Source organism: Sceloporus undulatus, chromosome 1 (assembly GCF_019175285.1).
Source record: "Sceloporus undulatus isolate JIND9_A2432 ecotype Alabama chromosome 1, SceUnd_v1.1, whole genome shotgun sequence".
Taxonomy (NCBI): domain Eukaryota; kingdom Metazoa; phylum Chordata; class Lepidosauria; order Squamata; family Phrynosomatidae; genus Sceloporus; species Sceloporus undulatus.
Genome location: NC_056522.1, coordinates 288,673,136 through 288,683,471, shown reverse-complemented (window position 1 = coordinate 288,683,471; position 10,336 = coordinate 288,673,136).

Here is a 10,336-nt window from a genome sequence, read left to right as displayed (position 1 = left end):
CCATGTATGTTATTCATAAGGATTGCACTACATAAAGATACAATAACAATCATGTAATCTTTATTGTTTGTTATTATTAAGCAGAGACACACAACTATGGATCTTCAAACTCTTAGCTTCCTCCAGGATAATTTTACCTGTGTTGAGCTTAATTAAAATATTTGAATGGTGACCACTAAATATATAGTAAGTCAAGATACAGGGAGTGTGAGGTCATGGTGGAAGCTAATTCATAATTTCAGTAGTAGTAATGGGTTTTGCTGCAGTTTCACTTCATAACATGAAGCTTGTATGACTTAAGTACTACTTCATGTCAAAACTCTTGGTCACTAAAAATTTTTTTAAAAATGACCTGGAAGCCTTCTTTCTGATCCAGTCGTTTTCTATATGCAGGGAGCTGTGTTTTCTTCATCCACAGATTACATGGAACCATCCCACCTGAATTCAGAAAGCTAAGGCAACAAAGTAGCCACTTGTATGATTTTACAATCAGGGGGAATGGTATGGTTTCCAGAATAGGTAAGATGTTGTTTGGTTATTTGGTTGATTGTTTTTTAAAAATTCAATTTTAATAAGAAGTTGCCAACTTTCACATTCAAATTCAAGATGGAAGGAACTTGAATTTGTTTCTAAAAACTGAATGTGAAAGGGATTAAAACTAACAGATTTGTCCATCCAGGACCAAGGCATGCAACAAGTTTGGGTTTGAATTTCTGTGTATTCAGCCTTTGTAGTGCCGACTTGGGGTTGCCTCCTCTTTTTCCTGAGAGGCTCCTAATGATTAACACCTGTGTGGTGGGCAGACCTAACATAGTCTGTGCTTGGAACAGATGACCTTACTGAACCCTGCAAGTAGCACTGGGAAGATAAGAAAAGAAGACCACATTACAAGTGATTGCTGATTCAAAAAAGGAAACCAAAGCCCTGAGTGTGCAAGACTCGAGCAGAGCAGTTGACCAGGGATCTTGGAGGTGTCTCATTCATGGACTGTACTATGATGGAATTATGATGGAATAAGTCTGACTCAAGCCATTGTAATTCACTTCTAAGGTTGTTGCATAGGTTGGCTATCTCTCCCACCCACACAGTGACCAAACATCCCCACAAAACCTACATTTTATCAGTGTGCGCCCCAACACAGCCACTTCCCTCATACCAGTGTGTGTGTGTGGCGGGGTGACCAGGGATGTGTCCAGCTCTTTTTCTGTAATGAGATGCATTGCAATATGTATTTGTTCCAATAGTTATGTCTCCTGATGCAGGGTCTTGATCCAGATGTTCATAGACCACAAACCCTATAAGCCCCAGGCAGCAGGGTAGTTCAACAACTTTACGAAGTAACAAGTTCCCCATCTTTGCTTTAAAACACTTCTATCTATTAGCCCTCCTTCCAACCACCATCTTGAGGGGGAGAGAGGCAGGCCAGCAACAACAGGCCTCGCCTGGAAGAAGAAGAGCCCTCCTTCCGACCACCATCTTGAGGGGGAGAGCAGATGAGCTCTTTCTACTGTCATTCCCTTCTCCTTTTGACCATCCATTAAGAACCCAAGCCCTTCCTCCATTCCATCTGCCTTGGTCCAGGCCTCGGAGGTAGAGAAGAACTGATGGACCTGATCCCCTTCCCACCACCACTCCCTTCTCCTTTTGTGTCGTGTCTTTTTAGATTGTAAGCCTGCAGGCAGAGAACCGTCTAACTAAAAGGTTGTATGTACAGCGCTGTGTAAATTTACAGTGCTTTATAAATAAAGGTTAATAATAATAAATAATAATATCTGGGGATCCCTTGACTTCTCTGAATGGCATCTGAATAGACCCATAATGCTGTTATGAGGTGATGTGCTCTAGTCTACTAACTAGGTAATAGTTGCCTTAATGGCCTGAGAGTCCTTTAGGACCTTACAGATTGTAAATATAATATTCAAACACAGTCACTGAAACAGAAGTTCTCATTCTGAAAAGATCCCTTGTCAAACAATCATGACTCTGACGGAATGAAGCAACAGCAGAAAGCAACACAATTCTTTTTTTTTTCTTTTTAATCTTTCCAGCCAAGTCCCAGAGAGGAACTGTTTTAAATACAAGGAAGCATGAGGTCACTTTTCCTGGCAGATGAGAATGCACAGATTCTGTCAACTTCAGTAGCAACATTAGTGTCCTGGGGGAAAAACTGGGCATTCACTTCAGTAGTGTCACATGGGGGACAAACCAGCCCCAACATAGAAAAAAATTGTTCATATCTGTCTCATTTTATACATGCCAAAAAATTCCTGGCCTTTAGATGATGTCATTGTGTGTACCCAACAGCTGTCCACTGGCGTTTAGTCTCTAGGTCAACTGTAGAGCTTTATGTTTACAAATAGGCAGTATTTTCACACACAAAATGCTCTCGCGTGGTTTGGACATAAAGAACACATATGCAGACATCTGTTGTCATTGGCATACAGCTTTAAAGTCAGTCAGGATTTTCTAAAGTCAGCATCAGGGGACTACATCAGATGCAGTTCTTTCTTCTTGGCTCATGCCATGCGGTCATCTGCAAATCACTGTGCCAGCACCTTTCTAGTAAACTCCATGGAAAATATGTTGAGCCTATTTTCTGAAACCTGTAGTTGCAAAAAGGGTACTCTTCCAGACTGTGGAAATGTATTCCAAATTTGAGCAACAAAGCAAAAGCCAGACAAGACCAACTGACTGATTGTACTCAGAGTGGTGGAAAGAGAGAAACATTCTTTGCTCAGGAGAGCCTATTGTCTCCCAGAACCACCATATTCTAGGGGAAAAACAGCCCTCAGTAATATCATCACATCTACATTTTGCCATTCAGTCCATATTAGAAACTACTGTACTATTCCCTGAACTTCTGTTAACAGCCTGAAGAATTGGGTCTTTGTGTTATTTCAGTGTCTCTATTTGTGCAGCTGCAGAGCTTCATGGGAGTTACTGGTAGCGATAAGTTACTATTTTTATTGCCATGGGGATTAGAAACTTCAGTCAGGGCCCCACTGTCCTGGCACAAAAAACACTTGGTATTCTCAGCCTTAAAAAGGTTCACAATGTAAAGTCAAAACAAGACACAACAGGTGGCTATGACAGATGCGGAGCAGAAGGAAATTTTGAAACAGTGCTGTATAAACTTCAGCTTTAGCATAGCAGCTAGTATTTAATTTTTCTGTACTAAGAACACTCTGCTCTGTATTACTGGCGATGGTATTTGAAGCAAGGATGCTTTGGCAGTTCTCAGACATGTTCCAAACTCCAGCACACTTTGAATTTATGTAAACTGTGAGTGTTATATAATCCCAGAAAAGTGAGGCTTTCAAAATGTAAAATTCCACCTTTCTTGCTGACTCTCTGTAGTAACCCTCCCACCCATTTCCCAAAGGCCCTTCTTAAAGATATATAGCAGCCCCCAGAAAAGCAAAACTCAGTTTGAGAAACACCATTCTTGGTTTCCGGCAGTTAGCCAAATGTTTTACACTTCTTTTCTTTTCCTCATTAAAATTGTCATGTCCTTCAGCTTTTAATGGTAAATGGTCCTGACGTCCACACTTGGGCTGGCACAGGCATGCCAGAGACAAACAGGACTTGACATTTCCCTCCACATCATTTTTTCTTCCTTCATATTTCTTTTTAAAAAGCATGCTACAATTAAGGGATGGCTGGCTCAACATGAACATGATTACAGATGCTCATTTTATTATATTTGCATATCCCTTTTCCTTGGTACATATTCACAAATGAGGCAGCTTGGCATCAGGACAGAACCAAAGTCCATTTCTGTAGCTATGTATTATTTGTGAATTTAAAACATGAAACTGCATGTTTTAAAAAAACAAGGCTGGCATATATTTATTTTCTTTCTCTCACTAACACGTCAGGAATGTAGAAGACAATAAAGCTCCAAATTGGGTTGAGGAAAGAGGAAAAGCATTGGTTGTATGCCTCACAATTGAAGTGATACCAAGGCCATGTAAAGGTCCCTACCTAACATCATAAAGTTCAGGTCCTATAACATCCAAACAATGATACCTTTATTGGAACAACCAAAATGCACAATTACATGTTGCAAGCTTTTGAAGTCACACTGGCTTCTTCATTAGGCAAACACAAGAAAGAAATTGAAAATGTTAGTCATAGGCCTGCATTTTCTGTTTCTGGTCTTAGTTCAGATGGTAGGGAGGGCTATCTGCCCTCCCCCTTTGGCCATGTGGTCACTGGTCCATTTGCAATTCAAAGAATATGTTTCCTTGGAATCCAGCATGTCTCCTTCCTTTCTGAAGCCACAGTCTCCTATGTAGGTAGAAAACACTGAATTTATCAAGAAGTCTTCATGTTTTGCATCAGGAAAACTTCAGGTGGTAGAGGCAAAGCATGCCAATCAGTCCCAATATTAGAAAAAAATGCTATACCTTTGTTGGAGGTAGAAACCTCAGGTGGCAAGGTCCCAAGAATCTTTTTGTGTGTGTGTGTTCGTACCAAATAATGTTTCTTTTCTTTTACTCCAGAACAAATATTCTGAAATAAGATATAATAGATGAACAAGCACAAAGGGGAAAAAAAGTAAAAATATAATATCATCCTGAAGGAAAAGAAAATTCTAATTAAATGGCTGATTGTAGTACTGGAGTTGAGTAGAAAGGGAAATGCTATGAACAAATATAGTGGCCAAGAGAAATGTATGCTGCTCCAGAGTTTTGAGGTGCACTGTCACCAGTATGCAGATGACACCCAACTCTATCTCTACTTCCCATCTGATTCCAAGGAAGCTATCTCTGTACTAAACCAGTGTCTACAGTCAGTAATGGACTGGATGAGGGCAAAAAAATTGAAGCTTAATCCAGACAAGACAGAGGTGCCCCTGGTCAGTTGTGAGGCAGATCAGAGAACAAGGATTCAGCCTGCCTGTGCTGGATGGGGTCACACACACCCCTTAAATCTCAGACTTGCAGCTTAGATGTGCTTCTGGACTCCATTCTGAGCCTGGATGTCCAGGTTTCAGCAGTGACCAGGAGTGCATTTGCACAGTTAAAACTAGTGTGCCAGCTATGCCCGTTCCTTAAGACATCAGATCTGGCTACAGTGACACATGCCTTAATTACATCTCATTTGGATTACTGCAACACACTCTACATCGGCCTGCCTTTGGAAACTGTCTGGAAACTTCAACAGGTTCAAAATGCCATAGCCAGAATGCTGACCAGGGCCAGTTACAGAAAGCATATAACTCCCATGTTAAAACAACTTCATGGGCCACCTATTCATTTCTGGGCACAATTCAAATGCTGCTCATGACCTATAAAGCCCTACATGGCTTGAGTCCAACCTATCTGAGAGACCTTATCTCCCCATATGAACCTGCGAGAGCCCTGAGATCTGCAGAATAAGGCTTTTTCTCTATCCTGCCAAGATCAGACTGGCCTGATGAGGACACGAGAGAGAGCCTTCCCGGTGGTTGCTCCCACCCTCTGGAATACCGTTCCTCTGGAGGCTAAGCTGGTCCCCTTTTGCCAGCAAGTAAAAACTTTTTTATGCAGGGAGGCATTTTGTATATAATGCATAGCATGGTGGTTTTTATGGAGCAGGTGGGTTTTTAGTTTGTTTTGACTTTTTATATTTTAATGTGATTTTATTTTGTATGTAGATGTTTTAATTGTTTTGAATTTTATTGAGATTTTAAATGTTTCATCTGTGAGCCACCTTGGGTCCCTCTGGGGAGAAAAGTGGCAAATAAATGAAATAAATAAATATATTTAAATCATGTCTCCAATCCGAAGCACATTTTCTACAACTAAATTAGGCTTATTTTCAAATAGAAATAGGAATTTACCTATGGGCTCATGTACCCTGCTATTTAAGAGATATGGCAGTTTGTTAAGCACTGTATGACAGACTGACTTGGCTGATAATTTTGGCTATACCTCTGCCACTTTTTATATGGGTTTCTGATTGTTCTAACTTGTTCTATATTTTTGTAATGTTGTTCAAGCAATCTCAGTTACATTTAAAAGTGTATGTACAGATAACATTATTAATCAAGCCAAGCAGCCCTTTCCTGAATAGTTCCCCAGCCACTAGAAGAAATCTAACTGCTGAACTCTGAACTCACCTTAGTCCTGGTCTATTGTTTATTGTAAACTTTTAAAGTATGTTTTAATTCTTACATTGTTTAATAGTATTTTTTGGGGGGATTCAGCATTTAGATTGTATATTTTAATCTTTATAAGCTGCCTCAATTGCATTTTGTAGAGGGGTGGGATATAAATAAACTTTATTATTATTATTATTATTATTATTATTATTAAGCAAATAAACTGGGAATTCTCACTGAAGCTGGTGAATTTCAAAGAGAGGACACAAAATTGTTATAGTGGGAACTCACCCATAACACAAATGCAGTCAGAGGGGAAAATTGTCCTATATTCCAGCCTAACACTCTTCATTTGTAGGTAATATATGCAAGAGCCTCTTCTTCTTCATGGACAGGGAAGGTCATGTGTGCCCCATCTTGTGGTTAATTGCAACTAACAGGGGAAGCCAGAGGCAACTCAGAGGCCAGATCAGATGTGATGAAAGGCCAGTACAGGCAAAACAGTAATCTAATTAAATGTGGTCCTGTCAGATATGCAGAATCAGGTGCAGCAAGCTAGGTAAAGGCATAAGTCCTCTTGTGTGAAGGGTACTTGAAACAGGACCATGGAGAGCTCCAAGTAAGTTTTGCTCTCTTCCTTGCAAAGGATGGGACTCTTACCCTTCAGATGTTGTTGGACTACAGTTCCCCTCACACCAGCTGTCATGGCCAGTGGTGAAGAATGCTGGGAGTTGCAGTACAACAACACCTGAATCATAGAATTGTAGAGTTGGAAGAGACCACAAGGGACATCCAGTCCAACCCCCTGCCATGCAGGAAATCACAATCAAAGCATCCCCGACAGATGGCCATCCAGCCTCTGTTTGAAGACCTCTAAGGAAGGAGACTCCGCTACACTCCGAGGGAGTTTGTTCCACTGTCGAACAGCCCTTACTGTCAGGAAGTTCCTCCTAATGTTCAGGTGGGATCTCTTTTCCTGGAGCTTGCATCCATTGTTCCGTGTTCTAGTCTCTGGAGCAGCAGAAAACAAGCTTGCTCCCTCCTCAACATGACATCCCTTCAAATATTGAAATAGGGCTATCATATCACCTCTTAACCTTCTTTTCTCCAGGCTAATGAAGGGCTTAATGATTCCCATCCCTGTTCTAGAGGAAGAGTAAGAAGCTGTCACATCTGCAAACTAAAGGTGACCAAGGCCTTATGTAAGCATTGCCCCTGCCAGCCTGATTTGTAGTACGATCACTCTAACTCCTCTCGAGGAACTAGCCACCTGATATTGTAGTATCAGAAGATGTGGAGATAGGGGTTCCGTTTCAGACTCATTTCAGGTTAATAGCAAGGCCATGCCTGAAATGAGGGCTGAATTCAGAGTAGACTACCCTTCCTTTGAGAGCCTCACTATCCTACGTTTTATGCTGTAAAAGCTTGAAGACCAAGGACCATGATAATATGGGAGATGTGCCCTTGAATGTCATAATACTAGAGTTTAAGCAATGGTTGACATGTTGATCAGTCTCTTGCTAGATTTCTTTTCTTTTTTTTTTTTTAAATGTTCTCCATCCCCTTCAGCCCCAGGGTTTCTTAATGGCCACCTGCTGCAGGAATGAGGAAGCCCTTGGCCAATTATTTTCCCATGGCAGGTTGATGAGGCCCCTCTCCAGTGGGTTTCTCGGGTGGTTCGGAAGCAGTCATGAGAAATGTAGCAATGGCAAGGACAAGAACAAAGGCTGGGCTCATAGGACTACAGGTGCTAGTCACATTTATATTCTCTAGAATACAATGCCATTTTTTGTTGCTGTGTGCCACCAAGTCATTTTTGACTTATGGTGCCCCTAATGCAACCCTATCATAGGGCTTTCTTGGCAAATTTCTTCAGAGGGGATTTGCCATTGCCACTTTCTGGAGCTGAGAGAATGTGATTTTCCCAAGGTCACCCAATGGGTTTACCTGGAGTGAAACTCATGCCCCTGTCCCCCCCAAAATTGAAAAACTAAAGAGGGCTAGCTCTGATTAGCAGCAGTGAGATCTGCCGGGGTTTTGGCATTTGACTAAGACTGCTCTGTGTGTCTGTGCAGGGCTTCAACCTCCTAATCAGATACAAGTGATAAAATATTTCATTTCACTACAAAGAGAGCATGAAAGACTCAGCTAGCTCTTCAAAATGTGGCAAAGGAGTTGCGTGAGCACAGCACCATTCCATCCAGGGAAAAGAGTCAATGAGCCATCTTTCTTCTAAGCCAAAAAGATTGGTTCTCCATGATTTCATCACTAACTGTAGTCATATGGACGGACACATGATACCATTAGCAAACTTTTATTATGATATATAAAACATAAGCTGCAATTTTAAAGAGCACGTAGCTGTATTTTTCAGTTCTTGTAACCATTTTATTACAATTAGTCCTTCTGGAAAAGGTCATTTTTCCCTACAGTATTATTTTTTTTTTTTCAAGGTTATTGTGACATTAAAGCTTTATCCCATCCTTTCTTTTTATTGTTGGAAACAAACGCTGCAATCCACCTGCCTTCCAGAGCAGGCATACTACATTTTATAGGTCTGTTCTGGAGCAAATGGAGTTAAGTAAATTTGGTTGCATACACATAGCTGTTTCTCCTCCCCCCATCTATGCAAAGCACAAAAAACCCTCATGCCCTTCAACATAACAACTTTGTTTCTCTGACTCATGCCAAAGTTTCTCATGACACAATCTCCAAATATGCCTTCTGAGGGACCTGCACAATTTCTGTCTCATTTTCCCCCTCATATCTTTTCTCCAAGACGCTTAAGGTAGTTCCAAAACATACTGTGGAAATAATTCAGTTTCAGACTGCTTTAACTGCCCTGGCTCAATGCTAAGGAAGTCTGGGAACTGTAGTTTTGTGAGACACTTAGCCTTCTCTGTCAGAGAGCTCTGGTGCCACAATAAACTACAATTCCCAGGATTCCCTAGCTCTGAGCCAGGGCAGTTAAAGCAGTGTCAAACTGGATTATTTCTGCAGTGTGTTTTGGACCTAAGTGGTCCTTCTGTTCCATTTTCCTTTTGTTTTCACACTTACGAAGAACAAGAACTAGTCATCCAGGGAGCTTCATTTCTCAATGGAATTGTGAATCAGAAGCTGACGTCCTGTTAGTGATATATGCAGGTATTAAGCCCACATTATGCCTTTGGGTTTCTTTTTCCCCCCTTTCTGTCTTTCTTCCTTTGTTTTGTTGTTGTTTGGAGGGGTAGGGGTGGAGATTGCTCTTTTCTTCCAGATCCAAACCAAATGACATCTTCCACTGAGAGCCACAGAGGCCCAGCAGGTAATGTCATCCATCTGCATCTGGCTATCAGCCATAGCCACTGGCTTCTCCAATCCTGCCCACTTCTCACAAGTCACAGAATAATGACCCATGGGAAGAGGGGCTATCACAGCAAAAATGTGAGTGGGGAACTTTGATCGTTGCAGAGGGTGGAATGGGATACCAACCTCTGCAAGGACCAATGGCCAATATATATATATATATATATATATATATATATATAGATAGATAGATAGATAGATAGATAGATAGATATGTATAGATATATACGAGTATGCAGGTGTAAAGTGTCAGCCTCTGAATCCCTAATTTGTTTGCTCTCTTTTTGCAATACGAATCCAGATCTCTACAGCACATCCAAACTCTTTGCCCAGGAAGCTGGCTTTGTGGAGTTAATATTTCTCTATTCTGAAGCAATTGTGTGGGCCCTTGATATCTGCTGAGGTTTGATTCCAGGAAACCCCCCCCCCCAATACCAAAATCCATGGATGCTCAACTCCCATTATATACAATGTTGTGTGTGTGTGCATATATTCAAGCTGTGGATGGTTGAATCTGTGGCTGCAGAATCCTTGAATACAGAGGGCCAACTATATTACCCAGTTATTTGTCTTATCCATTTACTCTTTGCCATTTGTTTGCTATACATGTATTATTTGCCACTACCATAATATTTGCTATTCCCCACCGTAATTAAAGAGTTTGAGTGCTGTAGCTTTGGCTTTGCTACTTTGAGTGCTAGACTATGACTCTGGTCACAAGGGTTCAAATCTTCATTTGGCCATGGAAACCCACTAGGTGATATTGAGCAAGTCCCACTCTCTCAGCTCCAGAGGAGAGCAATGCTAAACTCCCTCTGAACAAATCTTGCCCAGAAGACTCCATTACAGGTTCACATAAGGGTTGCTGTAACTCAGAAAAGACTAGATCTGTATACTGAATTT